Raw genomic sequence first — 11,959 nt, forward strand, 5'->3', positions numbered from 1 at the left:
AAATTTTCTAAAATCTTTCACATTCCGCTTTTGATACAAAACCCAACCAAACCAAGTCCGAATGACCTGAAATTTTGCACACACATCCCAAATAACACAACGGAACTACTTCAACTCTCGAAATTCCATTCCAACCCCTATATCAAAATATCTCCTACCAACCGGAAATCGCCAAAAAATCAACTTCGCCAATTCAAGCCTAAATCTACTACGAACCTCAAAAATTTATTCCGATCATGCTCCTAAGTCACAAATCACCTCCCAAAGCTAACTGAACCATCGAAACTCACATCTGAGCCCTTTAACACATAAGTCAACATCCGGTTGACTTTTCCAACTTAAACTCACCCTAAAGAGACTAAGTATCGTGAACCTTACCAAATCCTTTCCAAACTCAATCTGACTAACCCGATACCACATAACATGGATAAAAAAAGCATAATGAAGCAAAAATAAGGAAAACGAAGCAGTAACTCATGAGACGATTGGCCGGGTCGTCACAATATCCAAACATCATATATAGTTATTTAATGACTTTAAACTCATTTAAATCATGATTAACAAGTATCATATTCATCTTAACTTACTTAAGACTTCGGTAAACATTTCTTATCCATGTAGAAAAATTTTGTCCTTTTTGAGCTTACATTAGATAATCCTATAATGACGGTGACGTCGAAGTATGGGGTGTAACAACATGTTCCCTTGGAAACATTGTCCCTGAATGTTAACTCTTAAAGGCTTGCCAAAATGGGGCATAACATTATTAAATCACTTTATATACTTTCAAAAAGGATCTCATTTCCAAGATTACATCAATTGACTTACGACGTACTTTCATGTACAAAAACATGGGGTGTAATTTCATTCCCCCCTTTGGAACATTCATCCTCGAATGTTTACCGATGCGTTTATCATTCTCATAACCTATGGTTTTTATGAATACTTTAAAATTGCCCTTTTCCATCTAGGAAACTATTCTATGAATAAATCCAAAGTCCGAGACATTCCTTCCTTTAGGCTTCTTCTCACATCTAGGCAATCTCGGAATTTTGACTACCTTCTGTGATGTTTGTGTGACTCTGTCCTTTTATGTGCGGATCTTCTCTCCTTTTATCTCCAGCTTTTTGCCAACCTCTTGGCTTCACTTTGTGAACATATACAGAACTATAACAAAACTTCCCTCATGGCATATATAGGTGTACTGAAGTTCTTTGCTTGGTACTCTACCGAACTTACGACTATTGTTACATTTTGTTTCATAGCCTTGGTTATCTATCCTTATGGATTTATTACATCTAGGTAGGTCATACTATACCATAACACTTACTTCGATTTATTACTACCGAGTTCTGCTACCCAACTCCATGTTACTCTCTCGATGCTTATCCTATATGTATAAAGCTAAGTCCTTTAGTTCTTCCTCATTACTGTTCATTTTAAGAATAACGACACAATCTCTTCTCATACTTTGTAACTTTTATCTGTCTATTATTGATTCACCTTAATGTTGATCTATATCTACCGCTGATAACTTGAGACCTCTTAAGTAATACATTGTCACTAGGGCTCACGTCCCATTGGGGAACATCTGAAGTGATTTTCCTGATCCATCTAGGGGTGATACTATACTTCAATAACCATATTTTATAGCATCCCAATGTGATTCATCATAGAGTTCTAATCCCGTTTAACTCATGAAATCCCTTTTCTCAAAATTGTTACTCAATCAATGGCATAAACATCATCCTCTTATTTGTCACCATTATACCCTTATTCTACTACCAGGGCAGCATTTCACCTCTTCTAATTGCTCCTATTCTTAGACTCCTCTAAGTTTATTTAGACTGCACCGAGCTTTCTATAACTTATGGAAACCATCAGCTCTCTTGTTTTGATGGGTTTAATCTTGAGGACTTACCTATTCTCGTCACCTTCTAACTCACATTTTCTTATCCTTACTCCTATCTACCTAAAACCTTGTCGCTATATGATACTTTAGTGTACGACTTACACATATCGACTCATACTACTTAAAACATTCCTTTAACTTGCTAGCACCATAGATTTCCTTTCGTGCCTTCTCAGCTGCCTTTAAATGTAAGCAATGACTTTTCATGGTTGTTCTGCCACTTGTTGCATGAATACTTGGCTCAACTTAGTGCCCACATATATTGGAATTCCATGCAACCCATATAATCTTGAATATCACCTTTTGATTTTTTTTCTTCCCGTGCATTAGCCACGATAGGTGTCACTTTCTTATGGAGTGCATACAATGTTGTTGTGAGACTGTTGTTACAAGACCATTTCTTCTTTATGTCACTATGCTTAAGTTGAAGCTTTCTTCCTTATTTCCTTAGCTAGGCTTTCTTTGTAGCACTTAAGGGAGACCCTTTGACTCCAGTAAAGCTGCGAAATTATTACATCTTATACCTGAAAGAATCTTTGATGTTCTTACTTGCCTATAATTATCCTTAGTTACATACCTCTATGCCTTTGTGCTCGTAGGGTTGCTTCTGAACAGAAATTATTTATTGTCTCCCCACTGGCCCTTTCTTTCATTTTTGCAACACTTATACGATATCTTTAACTACCCAACTCCTATTTGAAAATTTCTCAAGGATCATGATGTCATATCTGCAAGACTGAATTCATTATGTTGAGGTTCACTGCGTTTATCTTGCCTAATCTGTTGATTTGTTTGTATCCTCCTATCTAGCCATAACTAGGCTCTTCCTGAATCAACTACAGACTACTCGTTGGTCCACCCTCATATCTATATTTTATGTAACGCCTCTTGGTTTATATCATTTGTCTTCACTCACCTCTCGAACTGGCCCCATAGTTGCCTTTTTATCTTTGGTGTCTTTTCACATATTTACGGACATCTTACTTGTCTTGCAGTAACCCTTCTGTTCCAAGGATAACTGAAGTTCTTACATACGAGGGTGACATCTTGTGTAACTAGCGCACTTAGTCCCTTAAGCTTAACTTTGCTCGTAATGCTCGCTTTAGGGAAGCGTCTTCCTGAATGACCATTAAAGGTTATTCTTTTGTTGTCCATTCTATTATTGGCGGAATGCAATCTCTAAAATTCTCATGATGTTGACTATTATCAAATCTTCTGATCCCTAATTCATGTTTAGTGTATCTTGTTCACTAGCCCATACTAATTTTTCTTACTTTGGAGGTCTAACTTTTCCTTCTGGTAATCACATTAGAGTCACCAACTCATTTCTCGAAATAAAAATATGACTTTTAACCTATACGCTTTATTATCTCAAGGCATGTCACCAATTGTCTTTTTCTTCACTTGACTATAGACTCTGTCATCGTGTCATATTTTGATTTACCGTTATCACTTATTTATCACATCTTACTCATGATGCTTCATTTACTCTCTTCTTATTCTTCGGCTAATATTTTTGGCTATCACTTTATTCTAAGAACTTTAACAAAACGTTCTTTCACTTTTAGCTCCCCTTGATTCATATCACTGTCTCTTCGGAATGCCTAACATTCTAAGGTAAATATTTATCCCTTCTAGGATCCCACTGCCTATCTTCTGAAATTTCTAAATATTCTAGTATTCATATCTAACTGTACTATTCTAGAGTTCATTATCCAGGTGTCTCACAAGGAGATCTATTACCTAATTTGTACTATCCTTCGAAAATGTTAGATAATGATGACAATCCATGCACAATTTTGGCTTACTCTAACCCCAACGTGATCCTGATATTTCATCCTTCTCTTAAACTATATCTGTCAGCTCCCATAGGGCATAATTGAGATAAGTGTGGTCAATTGTATATAACTCGATTACTGTTGAAAGTAACTCAGAATGCATGTATTTCTCTGCCTAAATTGTAAATACTGATAATTTTCATCAGCTAAGTACCTCCTACCCTTCTTCATCTTGCTTCTTTTACTTGTTGAAACTTGTGTCTACCTTCCGATTCTTTTGTTCTTTTTTTACCATGCGAGTGGATAGATATTCTTGCCTTAGGGCTCCTTGTCAAGGAGCTTACACATCTTAGTACACACATGATCTGGTGATGATCTCACATTTACTCATCATAGGCATGATGGAAAATCGAGTTCCTCTAACTCAACTCTTCCACAGCCACATTCAATCCTTTACCAACTGTCTTTCTCGATGTAGGTATCATTGTATTACAAATAAAATAAAATTTAGGAGTTTGAATTCTTACAACTAAGCTCTACCACACACTCTAGAGTAAGAAGAAAGAGTGACAGTCCTAAATACCCCGTAGCCTCTTGCTTATAAATGTAGTTCACAACACACCCATAAACAAGACTCTACTAGACACGGCTTGTAAACTCCTTAAGACAGAACTGCTCTGATACCACTTTTGTCACGACCCAAACCGCGGGACCGCGATGGGCACCCGGTGCCTTACTCAACCAAGACCAATGTAACATATCTTTCTTATCATACTATCATGGGTAAATGGGCTAGAAGGGGCGTCATGAGATAACCAGAATTAAACAAAAGGAAATACTAGACATAGGACGACCCAACATGATATAGACACTTATACATGTGACATAGGATCCTATAAGGCCGACATGATCATTTGTATACTCAAAACATAGGACGAAAAGGCCATACAAGTATCCATATATATGACATCTGTATACAAGACTCTAAGAGTACTTTAATGTCATAAAGGTCTGGACAAGGCCCCGCTATACTAATCAATACATGTCTAGATCATACTGACCAAATAGCCAACTCTGGAGCAAGTGAAGAGCTCTAACACCTTCCTTTGAGCTGATAGCCTACTAGGAGGACTCTCAACCTGTCTATCGGGACTTGAACATCAAATTAAATCTCGAGATCAATTAATTTTTCTCAAAACTTCTTTAAACATAAATTTTGCAATTCCAGTCCGAATCACGTCATATGACATCCGTTTTCACCAAATTCCACAGAAATGTCTTAAATCATATATAAGACCTGTACCGGGCGCCGGAACCAAAATATGGGCCCGATACCATCATGTTCTAATCAAATTTCATTTCAAATTTCTTTAAACAATTCTAGAAAACAATTTCCTTTGAAAATTCATTCCTCGGGCTTGGGACCTCGGAATTCGATTCCGGACATACACTCAAGTCCCATATTTTCCTACGGACCCTCCGGGACCGTCAAATCACGGGTCCGGGTCCGTTTACCCAAAACGTTGACCGAAGTCAAATTTGCTCATTTTATAATAAAAACTTATCATTTTTCACAGTTATCATATTTAAGCTTTCCGGCTATGCGCCCGGACTGCATTCATTAATGATTCCATCCTTATACATATATTTATAACAAGAAAAATAATCTACAACTCCAATTAGCAACTTTATTTACTAGTTCATGTCTAGTCCATCCATTTAACTTAATCAATGTCAAGATAACTTTAAGAAGAAGCAAGAACATAATATAATTACCTCCTACAGTAGATTCAAGTCAAAATCCATGTTATATTTAGCTTACAATAGCCCAACACACCTCAATCACTTCATACCCAAAACGACAACTATAGTAGTGCCAAACACCCCAAAATGTTACGTAGAATGACTAATCCACCATTTTTACATTATGTGATATTTCTCCACACCATTTATCCTCCAAACGCCATTAAACAGTAGCAAAATAGACAGCCCAAAAGTAACACAAAACAACTCACAAAACAGTCCACTACAAGTCGAATAATTCGAACTCACGACTTCCGATCGTTGTCCCGTGAGTTCTAACTATTAGGAAACGAATTTATCAACCTTTATTTATATTAATAAGCTAAATACAGAAAGTAGAAAATTTCTTAACTATTAAATACCTTCCAAAACTTAAACTACAAAGAAAAAGAGAGACGATATAGTGATACTTACGTCGTTTGGGATCGTTCTAATATTATCGCTTCTTGATTTCGTGCCCGAGATGATAATCTAGTTTGAAACACTTGTGGAGAGCTTAAGAATAAAGTTAGGGGTCTTATTGGATCGTGCTCTCTGGAAATTGAAGAAAGAGATGTGATAAGTATATAAATATCCATTTTTTTGAAAAGTCAAAAAGGTGCTACTTGGCACCCTAGCATTGGTCCTTCTTCCAACGCTTATAACTTTTTATCCGGTGTCATATGAACAAACAGTTAAGAGCGTTGAAAACTAAATTCCAAGATATTCAATTTTGTATATAATATATCCCAAAAATACCTCATATAACACACGAAATGTATTGCTCAAAAAACTTCATTACAAGGTAAATTCTTAGTCGGTTTTTCCGCAACTTAAATCCGATCTTTCCCAAACTTTATATTTCATATCCAAACATCATATATAATTATATAATGACTTTAAACTCATTTAAATCATGATTAATAAGTATCATATTCATCTTAACTTACTTAAGACATCGGTAAACCTTTCTTATCCTTGTAGAAGGATTTTGTCCTTTTTGAGCTTACATTAAATAATCCTATAATGACAGTGATGTCTGAAGTACGGGGTGTAACAACATGTCCCCTTAGAAACATTGTCCCCGAATGTTAACTCTTAAAGGCTTGCTAAAATGGGGCATAACATCATTAAATCACTTTATATACTTTCAAAGAGGATCTCATTTCCAAGCTTACATCAATTAACTTACAACGTACTTTTACGTACAAAAATATGGGGTGTAACATTATTGTTATAAGTTGGCTTGCCTAACGAACAGATTCGGTATCATTCACAACCTTTAGTGGGATTTGTTATCGTGACAATTTACTTTAGAATTTATGTTTTGATGATATATCGAGTGATAACTTCACGCAAAACCCATAGATTAATGTTAGAATCACTTACCCTAAGTTGTGGATGAATCCCTAGCTTCAAGCTCCTCAAAATAAGCTCCAAAAGATAGAAAATAAAATAAGAAATCATAAAACTCGAACTTAAATAGCACATGCCAAAAATCTGCCCAGTACCGCAAAATGAACAATGCGGACTGCATAACTGATTTGTGGTCCATGAAACCCATTACGGAAAGACATAACCCAACATACAAGCCATTGTAAACTCGTTATGCGGCCGCAGATCGATTCTGCACTCCGTGAAAGATACTGCAAAACGGCCAAAACTAAAGCTCCTCTGTGACCGCGGAACCAATGTACGGCCTGCAGAATCATTCTGTCGTCCGCAGTTCGCGAAATGGACCTGATAATAGCCCAATACCGCAAACTCACATCTAACGCATTGAAACTCACCCAAGCCCTACGAGTCTCCATTCAACCATACCTACAAGTCTTTAAGCACTATTTTCACCTGCCCAAGGACTCAAAATACTTCTAGAAATATCACAACAAAGAATCGCAACGAAAACCGAATAAAATCTCGTTTAAATTTATAAAATTCAAAACTTCTAACCAAGTATCTCTAACTTAGATATACTGGATCATAATCAGAATCTACACACAAGTTCCAATCCACTAAATGACCTTTTCAAAGTCCTGGAGCATTAAACGAAATCCAATAATATCAAAGTCAACTTTCGGTCCAACCTATGAACTCTTTAGACCTTCAAATTACCAATTTTAAATAAATAGAGCTAAAAAAATTTAGGAACCTCAAAATCTAAATTTGATCATACATCTAAATCAAGATTACCATACAAATATATTGGAACCATCAAATTGCTAATCTGAGATCGTTTACTCATAAGTCATACCTTGGTCAATTCTAACAACTTAAGCGTCCAAAAATGAGACTAAGTATCTCAAATCACTCTCAAACCTTCCAAAGAGAAACCAACTATCCCCTCAAGTTACAAAATAACTAAAAACTATGGAAAGCATCAAATGCGAAAACGAGGTTCAAATACACAAAACGATAAGTCGGATCGTTATACTTAGTAGTATACAAAAGGTTTCTAGCATCCCTAAAGCAATGTTATACTAATGATGGGGAATCTTGGTGGATGCACCATATGGTTTCAAACTCGAAGGGCTTGATTTCATTTTAAAATTGGTGCATATCTGGATTGATAAGAAAAGGATAGTGGTCTAAGTATGTTCTAGGGAGCTGAGTAATAGTAGTATCAGGATACATAGAGATCCATGCATTAATCAAGCCTTTCCCGAATAAGATCTATTGGAGTATTTCTTATTAGTCCAGGTGTATTTGTTGCCCTTAAATTCTAAGTTGATAAATTTATACTGATTAAGGCACGACCAAAACGTGTTGACCTAGAGGAGACTATATGATTGCCCCAAAATTTATCTCTATCCTTAAAGAACTTCACTAAATCCTCCCCCCCCCCCCCACCCCCCACCCCAACCAACTACCTTGAAAAAACTAGTAATGCTAACTAGATTATCCCACAATATTCTCTTATTAGCGTAAATATTACTAGCATAGTAACAGGAAAAAAAATAAGGTTTAACGAATGAATTTACCGTAGTAAAAATATGGACACCCTAGGGTGTGGAGAGACTTCCTCTACGGTGCGGTAGAGACTTCCTTCGGCTTAAGGGTCTCATCTCTCCACATTACAAAAATATCCCCAGAGATGCCAACAATAGGAGATTGAACATAAGCTGAGAATTTTAGCTCTTTGACAATGTGCTTATAGTTCGACATGTGTGTTTCAAGCAGAACCAGTATTGTCGGCTTGTGCATCTAGACCATGCTGGCACAGTGACTTTGGAACTCGGTGATGTTGGCACCCCTCGTATTTCATATGATTAAATTCATCAATAAACTTTGCGGAGGTGATGGGGCTTTCCTCTTTACTCTCTTCCCTTTCCCGTTGGAGGAGGTTTGGCTTCCACCTTGACTTTGGGTGTTACTTTCTCCAGTTGTGGTATTATCACGACTATTTAGTTCTCTGAGCTTGTATTAGATGGAATTCGTAGACTTACTGCACACTTAATTATATTTTGGGAGCATAATGTGATAAGCATTTTGGCAAAAGGTTCTTTGAACTTTATTTTATGGCCTTCCTAGATCAGAAGTGGCTTTGTTCTTGGAATCCCAAATCTGTTAGAAGGGTTAAATCTCCATGTTGAGTTTTGGAGTTGCTCAAGTATATTTATCTCTGCCAACTTCGGCTTGTTAGTGGAGACAAAGGTGTCTCCAGAGATGGTGAGTCTGGAGATACGGATGGTGTAGGATCCTAGTGCAGTAGCACTATTTCTAACCGAGACAGAAATGAAACTATGATTGGTTGCATTGTTGGTACCTCCAATGATAGCACTAGAATAAAAGGCATAGAATAATAAACCTGGCTCATTAGCATGTTTAGTTCTTAAGGGACAGGTTTTGTTGGTTTGTAAAGTATTGTGCTTAAAGCAGGATAGCCAACCATAGCTATTGTCCAAAATATTCTAGCTCTTGATTCATACCCTCCATTACCACTCTTGCTAAAAAGAGAGGACTTTAGAGAGAGAGAGAGTCATTGAATGGTTAGATACCGTGAAGTGCAAACTTAAGTTGTTGTCCTGCAGAGCCACCTCCAACCACGATTTTGGTAATAAGTTATGGCGGTAATGATTTAGTTACCAGCTAAAATTTCTGGGCTTGAGACCTTTCTGTTTCGGAGGATGATTTGGCCATCGACGAAACTCTCGAGCATCTCATCATATGGAGAGAAAGAATGGTTGGTGTGAATTAACATTCAGGGAGGGATAGTACTTGAGGCCATATTTTCCTTAATTCTTATGTGGGAGATGTGGCCTTAATTTGGGATTTTCTTGATGAGATAGGGAGTATCACTTCATCAGGTATGGAATAATGATGATCTGGATTCGTTAAAAAAGTGTCCACGAGATTTTGGTTTGAGAAAAAATAAGTGTTGGAATAGAGATAATTATCTCTGAGGGGTGCCCTTTTTTTACATCTCTTGTGGGTGCACTAGTCCCACTAAGGATTGATTATTGCATAGTAGAGTTATCCTTCCTTGATTTGGAGGCTCAGTGTTAATTTACTTCCAGAGTAGGGGTGGCAAAATAGTTAAAAGAAAACAGTTAACCACTCATATTATTCACTAAAAAATAGGTTGGATAATGAACTTTTTAAAAACGGGTCAAATATGGATAAGAACCATATTATCCATTTAGAAAATGGGTAACCAATGGATCTAACTTTAATATTTCTAAAGCCTCAAATTGAGGGTTCCTCAAGTTAGGGAGACTAAGAATTCTCCCAAAACAATCATATGTAAGAATTCATGGATAATACGGTTACTCATATTATCTGTCGGTTAACTCATTTTTTATCCGTATTAAATATGGATCGGATCGGATAATTGATCCGTTTTTTCATTACCCGTTTTCGATCCGAACCATATCCGACCCGACCCGTCATTTGCCACTCCTATTCCAGAGTAGGGGTGCGCTGCCATTTTGTTAGGCGTTACACCCTCCACACCCGCATTTGTAAGAATTTTCCTGCCCTTAGAGAGGAATCTTTTCCCTCCTTGTCAATTCATGAGTCATTCCCAATGGATAATCTTGTCTCCCCTTTATCAACTACACCAATTTGTGGAATGGGTGGGGAATCTTTCTCTTCCCATGGCCAACATTGGGATCCACGGTAGGTTGAAAAACAGGAATATGTTCTATTTCATGATTTTTCCCCAATTTATTTCACTTATACTTGAACTTCTGAGTATCAAGAAAATTACTTTTAGCCGCATTGAACAATGTTACCTGGATGTCTTAGGAGTCACTTGGATTATTACGGGGGTATGGTGGGTTATTTACCTTTTATTTTTGCTGCCTTCTTCTCCTTGGAAAACTGATTGTCTATCATTCTTGGTTTTCCTATGTAGTAGCCGGAGTGCAGCTACTTAGAGATTCATACTAAAGAGTTAGTTAAATTTTATGGGGGCAGTTGTTCATAATATGGCTTATCCTCCCACAATCCTTACATAGGATTCCTTCTCCCTCATAGATAATAGGCTGAATATGTTCCCCGATGATGACCACAGTCTCAACTAGTGTTTCTAGTGGTACTTGCACACATATCCTTGCATATTTACCTCATACATTTTGCTTGGATGGTTGTTACATATTGTATTATATCTTATTGTTATTTTAAAAACAATATTTATTTTAATTTTTACTTAAATTTTATTGTATCGTATTATTAAATTCATCGTTATGTAACGATAAAAAATGCCACTTTATGAAATGATAATGACGTTATTCCTACGATGGCTTTGGGTTGTTAGTGAAAATAATTATAGAGAGTGGTCAGAGAGTCTCTCTCTAAGTCCTATCTCATTTCTACGGCCTTTTTGGGCTGCCTTTTTTTTTTGTTGTTTAACATCAACTTCCAATGGATAATAATATCATGTTCGTGTGTGACAAGGAAGTATACTTCTTTTTTCCTTTTATTTTTATAAAAGCATACTTCATTCATCCCAATTTATATAATGATGTTGGATTGGGCACAAAGTTTAAGAAAATAACTTTTTTCTTCCTATATAATATTTAAAACATTTTTATCACAAATTGTCCAAATTTTGTATATTACCCGTCCTAAACAAGTTTTTCTTACAATTTATATACAATTCATTATTAGTGTATTAAATTAGGGATTCTTTGTTTGAAAAAGGGCGTAACTAAAGGAAATGAAGTCCAAATTGTCCTTCCATCTAAATAAAATTCCTCCTAGTTGTGTGTTACCTATTTTAAGCCATAATTAGCGCAACTCTTCCCTCTCTTTGCCACAATTACCAATTTTAAAAAAAGAATAATATATGATACAACAAGATACAAATTAAAAATAAATTTCATATAAATTTAATCCAAAACAATATATCTACAACAACATACATACTAAAAATAAATTTCATACAACTAATTATATAGTTTACAACTTTCATACATTATTCTTACATGTTTAAATACAACTGACATCATACAACTTAAATATAATTTTCATACAAACTTTATACAAT

The sequence above is a fragment of the Nicotiana tabacum genome, chromosome 8 (assembly GCF_000715075.1).
Source record: "Nicotiana tabacum cultivar K326 chromosome 8, ASM71507v2, whole genome shotgun sequence".
In the NCBI taxonomy this organism is placed as follows: domain Eukaryota; kingdom Viridiplantae; phylum Streptophyta; class Magnoliopsida; order Solanales; family Solanaceae; genus Nicotiana; species Nicotiana tabacum.